Source organism: Bubalus kerabau, chromosome 11 (assembly GCF_029407905.1).
Source record: "Bubalus kerabau isolate K-KA32 ecotype Philippines breed swamp buffalo chromosome 11, PCC_UOA_SB_1v2, whole genome shotgun sequence".
Lineage (NCBI taxonomy): Eukaryota > Metazoa > Chordata > Mammalia > Artiodactyla > Bovidae > Bubalus > Bubalus kerabau.
In genome coordinates this window covers 21,875,085-21,887,941 of record NC_073634.1, presented here as the reverse complement: position 1 = coordinate 21,887,941, position 12,857 = coordinate 21,875,085, and the positions used below count along the sequence as shown (strand labels likewise).

The following is a 12,857-nucleotide window of genomic DNA, read 5'->3' as shown; positions in this document are numbered from 1 at the left end:
TCTCCTGCGAATTCCCCTCGTGCAGGGACATGTCTTATTTGTCTCATAATGAAAAACATGAATGATATAAAGACATCCAAACAATAATCTGGAATAAGACTTTTTTTTCCCCATGGCTAGTAAGTCAGAGGTTAGACCATGCCTTGTTTTTAAAATTTTTATTTTTTATAAATTTTAGACACAGAGCTACTCAGTGCAGTGCTTTTCAAAACCAGTGTGTGGAGGGAAAGACTATGGAATTTGTTTAGAATGCAGATTCCAGGGTACCATTATCAAGGACTGTTTCTCTGAGCGTCTGTCTGGGGCAGGGCTCTAGAAGCTGTCTGGATAATAAGATCTCCAGGAGATTCCCCTGGGAATCTGGGGCCCACTTTCTGAACAATTTGCTCCTAAAGGAAGTGATGCTGAAGTTGAAGCCACCTGATGCCAAAGAGCTGACTCACTGGAAAAGACCCTGATGCTAGGAAAGATTGAAGGTAGGAGGAGAAGGGGACGACACAGGATGAGATGGTTGGATGGCATCACTGACTCAATGGACATGAGTTTGAGCAAGCTCTGGGAGATGGTGAAGGACAGGGAGGCCTGGCGTGCTGCAGTCCACACAGCGGCAAAGAGTCAGACACGGCCAAGTGACTGAACGACAACAAAGGCACAGTGTCTCAATAATGCAGGCTGCACTTCCCAGGGGCAAAAGCCGTGTGCACCTAGTTTTGTCATTTACTGAGCAGTATATTTTGATCAGCAGCACTGGCTCTCAATCATTTACTAAGTCTCCTTCCTTCCTGAACATAGCTAGCCTATGAGTTAAGAGACGTGGAATGAAGAAAATAATAACTGAATTCACTATCCAATACCATCACCCATCAGAAAACGGATGACTGCTAGCCAGCCACTTAAACTGTGGGATGCTCAGTTTTCTCCTCCTTAAAACGAGATGGTTGGACCTTCATGAGCTTTCTTCTAACTATAAAATCCCAGGAGTCCAACACTGGCATTCCCATCACAGTCTGATCCTGGCTCATCCCTGTCTGCAGCTTCTCCTTGTCTGCACCTCATTCTGGAAGCACATCACAGTCTCTCCCTTCCCCACTCCCCGCTCACCAAGCACCTCAACCTTCAGGCCTGGCTCATGATGGGCCTTGTCTCTTTCTTTTTTGCCCAAGGAGAATGCAGGAAAAGGAATGATACACTCAATGCTGGCATCTCCGTATTACCAGGCATGTCTTCATAACTACATGGAAGAATCAACAGACAGAAACTGTAAAGGATGCTAAACCACAGGGAGATGGCAGAAGACGCTGTGGGGAGAAGGGTCCTCTTGGCCCCTCCTCCCAGCACTCAACAAAGCAGCAAACTATCAGACTCCTCGTTGTCCCCTAGCAGATCGTCATTCCTACCTGTTCCTGGAGGAAACACCACTTATTGAGGCCCCTGCAAACATGTCTCCCAACCCTGGATGCATTCCACATCCAAGCTGAGTGCTGAGCCCTTGGCAAGGAGAAAATCACTGTCTATAAATAAAAAATGACGCTATTTAGGTGGGAGGCAGTGTTGTCTTTACAGAGGAAACAAGAATACATGTGGAATTAAAAGGGCAAAGCATGTGTACTGCTAGGATTCTACACACCATAACAATAAAATAACTGTCAGTAATGGAAGTTATAATGACACATAAAACATATTCCTAGTCTATAAAAAGTAGTTTCAACTTTAATTAAATCTGATCTATCTACTATCTTTCTACTGATTAAATTTCTAACCTCTTTCTAGCTATGTGTAAGTTCTGTGTTTTTTTTCTTTTTTTTAAAGAAGACTGCAAATAAAACCTCCAAAAAGAAATGAGTTTCCCAGCTGAGGGCCTGCCTAACCTGTTAGGAAACTGCCCTCCCTATGTATGTTTCTCACCATGTTTCTCCAGCTTCATCTGTAAGATTTACTACTGACAGCCCCCACCCCACGCCATCCCCAGCCCATTCCTCCACCATCGTTTTCATTTCCACCACCCAGGAGGCTCAGCACGTGCCTTAGCCTTAGCAGCAAGCGCAGGGCCTGGCTCCAAGGACCACACGCCTCCTCCCAGAGGCCTCCTCACTCCTCTTTTCACCTGTAAAACCAGAAACCCCATGTTCTGCATCACTTTCCCTTCAAAGACACAGAAAAATCACTCTGTGCTTTTTGGTTGCTGTTGTGTTTTGCATTTTTCTGTGGGGAGCGGCGGAAGGATATGCTTCGGTAAAGGGACTGTATCAACGGAGGGCAAACGAGAAAACAGTCCTCTGCACTTGCCGCCACACAGTATTAATAACAGCAGTAAGTCCACTGAAGCCTTTAATGACACAGGCATTATGACCACCCTCTTCCTAGCTTTATCAAGGGGCCAATGATTATGGCTGGATTCTCAATGCTGGCCTGTGGCTCAAGGAACTTAACTGTAGGTGCTAAGTTTGAGAGAAAAGTGGTATAAATCGTAAGACAATAGGAGCTGTGGGCTACGCCATTCCTGGAAATCACCTTTCGGAGCCAAGCCCCACAGTAAGCAGGTGAGGTCAGGAGAAAGCCAGTGTATGTTGCGCAGGTCCTCTATCCCGCGCGACTGTTTAAACAAGAAGAGTTGGGACTGTTCCAAGAGACTCCTCCTGGCAGCTGGGGAACCAGAGGCACAGACACACAGCTGGGAAGCACCCCAGGGCCCATGAAACACGAGACCTCGGATCTGGTGGGGGTCCTGAACTGAACTCAGCATGATCCAACAACCTGATAACTACCACAACCCAGGACAAGAAGCTCTCTGCCTTCACTTCCCCAGGCCTGGAGCAAGACACTGGTGTGTGCTTCCACGGCGGGCAGGACGGCTGCAGAGAGGGGACACGAGTGAGAGGTGCGTGGAGACCCAGGCAGGAAGAGGGGACACCAGCACGCTGCACTCTGGGAAGGAGGAGGAGTGGGTCTGGTGGGGACAGTATGTTCTAATAAAGCAACATCAGGTGTTCCCGGTTCAGGGCTGGATTCGCTGACTGCCTTAGGAATGGATGCTTCAGGACATGGGAGCAGCTTGCTGGTGAACATGCAGTGATCCTGGAACTCTCGGCCGAGTATGTGCGTGCAGCAGGCACTCAGCTGGGTGGGCTCGGGATACACAGGGCCTGGTGCTTGGTTCAAGAAATGTGGTTTAGGGAGGTATCGGATATATATAAACAAACCAGAACACAAGCGGATGGGGACCATTCTGTCTCCCCCCTGGATCACGTGAAGAACAAACTCCAACATCAGGACTATTTGGAAATGTGGAGGCCCTCCACCGCCTGGGCTGCTAATGCTTCTGTAGGCCCTCGGAGCTGCTTGTGGCCTGAGCTGGCACTGAAAGAGCTGACTTTGGGCACACGTCCCTTGGATCCCTTGGGGCTGTCAATTCCCAGACCTCTCATCCTTATCATCAGTGTAAAGTGCAAGGTCCTCTGGTCTCCCATCCTCAAGGGAATGCACATCCTCAGAGATTGCCCTGCTTCCCAGGGACTCATCCTTTCGTGCCCACTGCTCTGCGCGCCCCCCCCACCCTTTCCTCTCCCAGAGTCCGATCATCATCACACAGTGCACCATCAAATCTGGTCTAACCCTTACCTGGCTCACCGGAAAATACTACTTCCTTAAGGTGAGACCATGAATGTACTCACACTCACCTCTCCCCTGGGCTTGTTCTTCACAGTGGCTGCTGTTTCCTCCTCAAGCCTCCACGCAAGCCCCCCTGGCCCCCTGGGGCTTTATCTCCTGCCCATTTCCTACAGAGGGGTGGAGGTTCAGAGAATGTGCTCTGACATGCAGGAATCTGGCCACGTGGGAGCTGTATGACCTTGGGCACCCCATCAGCCTTCTCAAGCTCACTTGTCCCACATGTAGGACAAGGATGATTCAAGCTTCCCTATCTCATGGGATTGCGATGTGGATTCAATACACCGATGTGTGACAAGTAACCAGCACAGTGCCTGGAACGTAGAAGCACTCGACACCGTTGAACTATTTCATATCACTATCATTTGGAAGCATCCAGCTCTATGTAGAGGAAGCCTCTTCACCATCCTGACCCCCTCACCTAGTCTTTGGGACTCCAGTGACCCTTGCTGCCTCTCCACTTCAGCCATCTGCTTTCACCAGACACAGTTCTCTCAAATGTCAAATAAGACTTCCTACAGTCCACAACACTGGGGGCTGATTTTGGCATTTCCAGAATAATGGTTCATTTTTCCTTTCTGTTGTCTCAGGCCCAGGCTCCCACCACACTGACTCCTCAACCTTACTGAGACTTCTACTGCTAAATGGTTCCCTTTTATTCTAAGCCTGGGCCTCATCTGATGGTACCTCCTTCACAAAAAACAGCCCCCAAACCCATGGCATTTTACCTGAGCCACCAGCTTCATGATGCTTCTAAATTCCCCGCCCCTTTAAACTCCATCCATATCTTGTCCCTTGACATCAACCCCAAGTCAGATACACCCTGAAATGGCAAACATGACTGTCTTCTTTCAAAGGGCGGAATGGTGTTGTGGACAACTCTAGAGGGTCTGTGCCCTCTGAGGGGGCTTCACTATTCACTCCATGCAGAAATGTGTAAGTCAATGTTGCTATACCTTCCAACTGCTCAAGAGACACCAGATTTTTACATGAAGCATCCCAGGTTTTAAATGTTGATGACTAATTTAAAGATGGACGAAAAAAAAAGGGCAATGTCAAGAAAACATGTCTTGGGGTCAAATTCAGCTCCAAGGCAGCCAGCTGCAAACTGGAATTCAAATCAGTGACTTCCTTAGTGCTGATACCCAAGCTGTTGATGACTGGTGGAGGGAAAAAAAATCCCACTTCTGGCAGTAGCTGTTCTGCATCTTCAACCCTGGAGTCCCTCAGGTGTCTGAAGACCTCCGTTCAACCCTTAAGATCATTCTTCCAACTGCAGCCACTGTTTGTATGTGTGTGTATGAGCAGGGTAGTGAGAGCGGGCCCAGATGGGAAGTGTTCATGTCACATGGGGAAGAGAGGGTGGAGGGAAAGACATTCCTGGAAGAGGGAAGAAACTACCCACATTTACAGAGGCAAGAAAGAATAGTGTGTTTAGGCTGGAGCAAATGGTTTAAGTCACCAGGAGGATATTGTATGCTGGGGTGGAGAACCAGGGGATACTGTGGGGAAAGCTTGCGGGAGACATGAACTAGTGAGATAGGCCAGAGCTGGGTAACAAGGGGCCTGGTGTACCATACTAAGAAGTACCTTTAATTGAAAGCAGTAAGAAAGTAAAAAATATCTAGATCTAGTGATGTAGTTTTGCAAAAGGGATGATTATCAAAGGAAAAAAGAAAGAACAACATGGGCATGAATTCCATTTTTCTTGAGTCACCAAGCGTGCTGTGTGCTCAGTAGCTCAGTTGTGTCTGACTCTCTGCGACCCCATGAACTGTAGCCAGGCTCCTGTCTGTGGAATCCTGCAGGCAAGAATACTGGGGTACGTTGCCATTTCTGACTGCAGGGGATCTTCCTGACCCAGGGACGGAGCCTCATCTCTTTGCGTCTCCTGCACTAGCAGCAGCAGCAGCACTACCTGCATGGGTGGGATTAGTGCTGGTTTTTTAAAAATAATTACTTTGAGAATAATTACAATATTGTTGTGGTTTTTGCCATACATTGGCATGAATCAGCCATGGGTGCACATGTGTCTCCCCATCCTGAACCTCCCTCCCACCCCATCCCTCTGTCCCAGAGCACCGGCTTTGAGCGCCCTGCTTCATGCATTGAACTTGCACTGGTCATCTACTTTCCATATGGTAATATACATGTTTCGGTGCTATTCTCGCGTATCATCCCACCCTCACCTTCTCCCACACATTCCAAAGTCTGTTCTTTACATCTGTCTCTCTTGCTGCCTTGCATATAGGATCGTTGTCACCATCTTTCTAAATTCCATATATATGTGTTAATACACTGTATCGGTGTTTTTTAAGTTGCAGGACACATTAAAAATATAAAAATTGATGACCACAGTAGCCTAGAATGCCCTTTCCTCTTTCTCCATCTGGTGAACTCTGACTCATTCTTAAAGACTGAGCTCAAAAGTCAAATCCAAGAGTCAAATTCCCAATCGAAATCAGTATCTCTTTATAAGCTTACTGTTTTTTGCACAATTCTACTTCTAAAGCACACAGCACTTTAAACTGCTCCAATTATCTACATCTGTCTTCCCTTTAGTCTGTAAGCTCCTTGACAGTCTCTACTTCTTATTCCTACAAGGTTAGCAAAACATCCAGCATGTGATAAACACTCAAATATTTGTTCTCCACACAGACTAAAAACATTATGGGATTCTGGTGCTAGGACTTACTACAGCTTAACTACCTATAAATTTAGCTAAAAGCGTATACTGAGTATTTACCTGTGAAAAACAATGATGACATTGAGACTTACAAGGCGGATCCTTGTCCTCAAAAAAGTACACAATCTAACGTCTTAGGAAGTGTCATGAGTCTTCAAGAATCCATGATCTAGTTAATGGAGATCAAAGCACTCCGTCCTCTTATCACAAGAGCCATAGCATACAAACAAAGGCAAAATCAGGAAAGGATCATTTAACATGTACTTGTCTGTGTGATAATACATTCACAACAGACTGAGCAAAAGTCCAAAATAAACCAGCTGTCTCTATCTTCAGGGTTGCAGTCAAGCAGTTAAATGTCTGCTAAGCTAATATAACTCTCAACCCTCTGCAAACTGTGTCTACACAATGATGAGTCTTATCACCTACAGCCCATGTAAAGGTGCAATGAAGAGTAAAATACAGTCCACAGTACTGGGTGTTGCTTTTGGCATTTCTAAAAGAGGGAGGATTTTAACAGGTTAGATTTGCTTGTTAGTTTCATAAGTAACTTCACAAAACATTTCTGTAGAACTGTCTGAAGCTATTCTTCCAACAGGCTGAATCATGATGATGATATCAAATGAGGGTGGGTGTGGAAAGCCCTCCGAGATTCTGTATTATCCAGGCTGTGGATTCTTCTTTCCATTTTTAATGAAAGTCTTACAGAATTCAGCTGAGTGACTTTCTTTCAGTGACAGTCAGAGGGCCATGTATTTATCATCTGGCGATGGCCAGTCTCCCTCATATCAAACTGAAAGCTCCTGAGTGACAGCCTAAAGCTTGTTGTTTCAGGAGTGAAACAAGTACAAAATAAGAATAGACACTGGTCAAATGCAACACAAAAGGCATAAGACACTAGTATAGGAAGTACAGGGTTACACATCTGAAGTGAATTATTGACAAATTAAACTCTCTATTAGGGAGACAGTTCATCTCCAATAGGCAAGGGTTTTACTTCTAGGAAAGCATATTTTCTTCATTCTGGGGACAAGTCCAATAATAACATGGAATTCCTACAATTATTTTGTTTTACAAACATCAGAGTTTAATATAGACTCTGGCTTTTTTAGTCATGAGTTGACTTGCTCCTTTGGGCCAAAAATTACTGTGACAGAGGGCAAGAGAATAGAAGTTCTTTTCTTAGTTGAGAAAGAAGGGCTTCAAATATATTTCCAAATTTTTCTGCATGTATTTAAAAACAGAATGCTGCATGATAGCGTGTCAAGAGTCAGGAATGTTTTAAATCTGCCCTATGCTAATGCATATTTTACATACTGTGTAAGTTAATTTTATTTATCCCCAAAGCAGCTGGATAAATTATTCAAATGAAAGGGAACAACCAAATGAACTGAATTAGAGAAATCTGTCTACTAATAGATTAAAAAAAACTGTTATTAAGTGCCATCTTCTTCAAGACAAGGTCTTGGGAACAGATGGACATGATAATTAACTACAAGGCTTTAATTTGATCAAGTCCTTTTCAGGGGTAATTCTGACTGGTTAGTTTCAGTAAGCATCATACAAGCAACTTAATCACCCAGCACACTGTGAGGAACACAGGGATCTACAGAATCTGTTACTGGATGATCTAAAACTTAACACTGTCTCAGAGGACTAAGAGGGGCTCCCTGAGCTTTGAGAAGGAACCTGGCTTTTCTGAGCCACCTGCAGGAAGTTTCCGGCTTTGACGTCCCTGTCTGGTTGGGCTGATGTGCCCGTGATTAGTTCTGTCCTCCATGTTTTATGATCATCTCGCCTACACCCTGGTCCCTGTTGCACCATCCAGTTGAAGACAGGCTGAGGTTCTAGAGTCAAGACTTGACTGGGGAGCTCTAGAAAACGGAACCACCAAAGTGCACGTGTAGGAACCAAGAGAAAGTTAAGGTATTTCTGACACTGACTCTCAAAGACTATTACTCAAAAGTGCTCAGCTGTGTCCGACTCTTTGCGACCCCATGAACTGCAGCCTGCCAGGCTCCTCTGTCCGTGGGATTTTCCAGGCAAGAATACTGGAGTGGGTTGCCATTTCCTTCTCCAATTACTCAGAAGTGGATAGATGTTAAATGATGCAGAAGAGTGAACTGTGACTTCTCTATAAGCTGGGACCTGTAGATTCCAAGCTTTGAAACGACAGGAAAATATGGAGGGATATGAAAAAAGATCATCAGTGATTCTGTCTGTGTGTATGCTTTTTGAGGTCCTTGATTTCGTAGTTTGGATTTAAGGCTTGCCTAATCTGGATTTAAAGCTTGCTGGTTGCTTTACTGCTTTTTCTTAAATGCAGTTTTCATTATTTGGTAGAAATCCGGTCCATGACTTGACTCTTTCCTGGAAGGCAGATTACCTCTGTGTGTGTGTGTGCTCCTTTCTTATTACCTTCCAAAGGTCTGAAACTTTTCTGAGACTGGTAGAGGTGGTATTTGTGAGGTGTTGAGTTCCTTCAAGCCTCAGCCTTATCTTATGCATCACCACACCCCATACCAAGCCCAGTGTTCTCTGTCTTCCACGAGGTTCTCGATGAGTCTTGGCTATTTAACTGAGCACTTCCAAATCTGCACCTTGTTTTCGCTCACTGCAGCTTTGTGGCTAGATTAATTTTGATGTAACTCAAGCACTTCTGAAGGGAAAGGACAACTTGCCAAAGATTCCATTCTGCTGGCTTCATCCAGGATGAGTCAATTTCAGGCTGTAAATTCTGAAACCCCAGAAAGCTTCTTTTCTAAAGATCTACAACCAGTCACAAAAACCAGTGTGCAGCAATCTCCAAGACTCTATTATCATAATACAATACAGTACCAACAGGGCAAGTTTTCTTGAGAGTCCAAAGAGATCAGGATGGAGCAAAGGGAACTAAGATCCTGGATTTTCACCCTGAAGCAGCAGCATATGACTATTTAGATACTGTAGCAAAATTCATGACCTTCATTCTGGCCATGGGCTGTATATCTGATGTATCTTTCTTATACAACAGGGTTGGGCATCCTTCTTTTTATCTTATTTCCCTTCCTGGAATTACAGTGTTTGGAGCTTTATGATATACAACAGGGAATGAGTGAGAAATTGTCTTCTAAGGTCAATGTCTTATGAGACAGAAATAAAACTGAGGCTCAAACAAAGACAAGGGACTGTAACTCAATAGACCATTTTTTACTTGAAGAGACATAGAAAAAAAATGGTCTAATCATAAAGTTAGAGAATCTAAAACTCTTCCACAAATATAATGCTCTGTGTGTGTGTGTGTGTGTGTGTGTGTGTATACGCAACTTAGTGTGGAATAAAGAAAAATGCAATAAAAATATGGAGAACCCAAAGAGGTGTGACAGGGAAGAGAGACAAAGACAGACTTTACCTTAAAGAAAGTGGGGCAGCAGTAGCTGGGGACAAACAGGTACGAATATGGCTGTGGGAGCCAGTCAGCAGACATGTACAAGTTGATGGAGCTCACACCGGTGAGTGTGCAGGGCTATAACGATGCTACACACATCACCTTCCGCACAAAGCACCCATCAAGGCAGGCTGACAGGCAGAGATATCCACATTCTATTAAAAAGCAGTTTAATAGAGTAAATCCTTATCTTATGGATTCAGCCTTTGGCCAGACAGTCTCTGTTCCTGCTATATAAGGGGCTATCTATTTATAGATGTAGAAAAAGTAAAAGCAACTAGCGATATCCAGCTAGCCATTAACCAACAGGCAATCTCTTTTGCTGGATTACCACTCAGCCTTCACAATTCAACAAGTTCTGATTATCCTGGTTTAAATGATTAGTCTGTAACATTTTTATTAGACTAATAATTTATTTCATTTTGCCTTACCTAATTTTTTTAAGAAAATTTAAAAACAAAGTAATTGTAATTCTTTCATGACTTCCTTTCGACTTTACCTCCTTCCTATCATGATGAAAACCATCTCTCTCTACTCTCTCACTGTCTTCTGAGTCTTTGGATTTTCTAAAAATTTTCCTTGTCTTCTTTCCCAGAAGTCTCTGATCACCAGCAGGTTGGGTTTCTTTCCCCCCTTATTCTAAAGAGTTTGGGAGAAGTCCAAGAGTTTAAAGGTAGAAGTTACTTTTGAGATCATCAAATCCCTCCTCGTCTCCTCCTCTCTCAGGTAAGAAAACGGATCCAGATGACGTTGGGAGGCTTATCCAGATTCATGCATAAGTGGACATTGATTCCAGAACTCAGATAGAGACAAGGGCTCTCTCTGCACGGCACCAGGTCATCTGTGGAAGAGTGTTCTTTAGCTGTCTACTCACATGTATACATTTGCTTACAGGGCAGAGGAGTGTTGTTTAGCTGTCTACTCACATGTACACATTTGCTTATAGACTACAATGTAAAGGAAAGTGTAGGACATGGAACATTAGGTCTCCTGAGTGGTGGAGCCAGAGGGGAGTGAACTCAGGGCCACAGGGGGCCGGTGCCGCCCTGTGACTCATGCTCACAAAGCAGTGCTCTGCCACTCAGCAGGTAGGACCCTGCCTGAAAGCAAAGAGCCATACAACCTGTCTCCTGGGTGGGTGGAGGAACACTGGGATTCAGGCTCAGCTGCATTTTCATTGGAACTGTACTCAGAATTTAACGTGCTCAAGACATTCTGTTAAGCTTTTTAGTGAAAACCAAAGTCACATATTAGTCAACACTGTAACTAACAGATACTCTAAAATCTTTAATTACTTTGGACTAAGTAATGCTTAGTCCAATGCTTCCAAATCTTGATTTAAAAATAAAATAGGATTTTCAGTATAGAGTCTCAGAAAGCAAGTGAAATAAATGTTCCGGATATAGGCTCTGGAAGAGAATCAGACCCTTTAGTCAGAGAGAGGCTGGAGCCAGGAGGGAGCTTGGGAACCTGGCGTGATACACTGCACACAACCCAGGAGAAACTCTATTTTAAGTTTTTGAATGTTATAAACAATGACTTCATTTATTTCCACCTCAAAATAACTGGATTGGATTTTTCTCAATAACTATTAAGGAATGCATATTTAGAGACAGAAATTGATAACAGAACATTTCAGAATAAAAAGTTGGGGACAAATCTCATTAAAATAAATTTAGAATGGCTGACTGTAAATAACATATTACATTCATTCATCTTCTTAATAAAAACATAAGAAGAGTCACATAACACAGCCGAAGAGGCATAATGATGTTAAAAAACTCACTTAACGTACAGTACAGAAAAAGGAAAGACAAGAGAGGTATTAATTTTTAGATTTTTAACTAGTTAACTTCTCTCCTGTGAACCTATACCTAAAAATCCTGGTGAAAAATTACAGGGGCAAAGGAAAAACTGTAAAATGAGGCATGTACACTGGGACAGCAAAGAATACGGAGCATAGAGAAAAAAAAAATCATGATCTAGGAGCTTTCTCCTTAAGACAGTCTAAGCTGGCTGACACAGGACACGGGATGCACAGAGGCACAGCCCGGGCGGGCTCCACACTCCAACCACACCTGCTGGGTCCAGGTCTCTCAATCATTCTATAATCAACCAGTCTAGAAGAGAATTACTATGTATTGGGTTGGCCAAAAAATTCTTTCAGACTCTTCTGTTAGATGTAAGATGTTTTAAAAACTGACCTGGTTTTATCAGGCAGATCCTGTGGTGTCCAAAAATGGTATTTCCTATTGTGTGATGGGGCAAAACTATAGTCACAACGCTCCGCAAGGAGAGGAGTTGAAAATAATGATCAGCTAAATGATGCTTAAAGTTTAGGCAGTGCTCAGAGGCTTCTAAATCATGTATCTACTCCCAGGTAAATTGCTGACCAGCCAGGGAAGGAAGAAACAAGAAGGGAGTGGCTGGGAGAAAGGAGGCCAAGAGCCCCAGGCTAGAAGGACACTGGCCATTGGAAAAGAAAGTCACAGAGCTGTAGCACTCCACCAACTCTCCACCATCAGAGAAGGAAAACTAAAGGAGTCCCTATTTTGGTGACATGTATGTTATGGTGACTTAAAAATGGCCTCAAATTCTTTGCAGTTTCTCCCAGTTAGAGGCAGAATCCACTGCCCCATTCTTTGAACCAAGGCTCACCCTGTGAATTGCTTATACTAGCAGAATGTAGTGGAGGTCATGCTGTGTGACTTCCATGCTGGTCTCTTTTTAAAGCTTTGCTGCTTCCTCCCTTGTTTCTGCCATCTCATGAAGGAGCCAGGATGGAGGACCACACAGTGGGCGACAGGCCCTTCCGGCCCACACATGTGAGCAACACCACCTTGGAGCATCCAGTCCCAGACGAGCCACCAGCTAGCTGCAGAAGAACCTCCCAGTTAACACACTGAGGCATGAGAAATAATAAAGCTTCACTGTTTTAAGCAATTACTTCTGAGGGTGGCCTGAAGCATATGTATATTGTGTTAATATGTACTACACTGTTATAAACAAATACGATGGTTGAGATATTAACTCATATTCATTGATGTGTTTCCTGAGCTTTAAGACAACAACAAAGTA

At 44.0% G+C, this 12,857-nt stretch overlaps 1 protein-coding gene and 1 long non-coding RNA gene across 2 annotated transcripts in view; one reads left to right on the top strand and one right to left on the bottom strand.

Moving 5' to 3' along the window:
- Window positions 1-12,857, bottom strand: part of CRIM1 (cysteine rich transmembrane BMP regulator 1) — a 207,014-nt gene that overhangs the window by 94,804 nt on the left and 99,353 nt on the right. The window lies entirely within an intron of this gene.
- On the top strand, window positions 8,165-12,804 carry LOC129622913 (uncharacterized). Its single transcript, XR_008700183.1, has 3 exons — window positions 8,165-8,278; window positions 10,375-10,505; window positions 12,552-12,804. It is a non-coding gene; the product is annotated as an uncharacterized LOC129622913 (long non-coding RNA).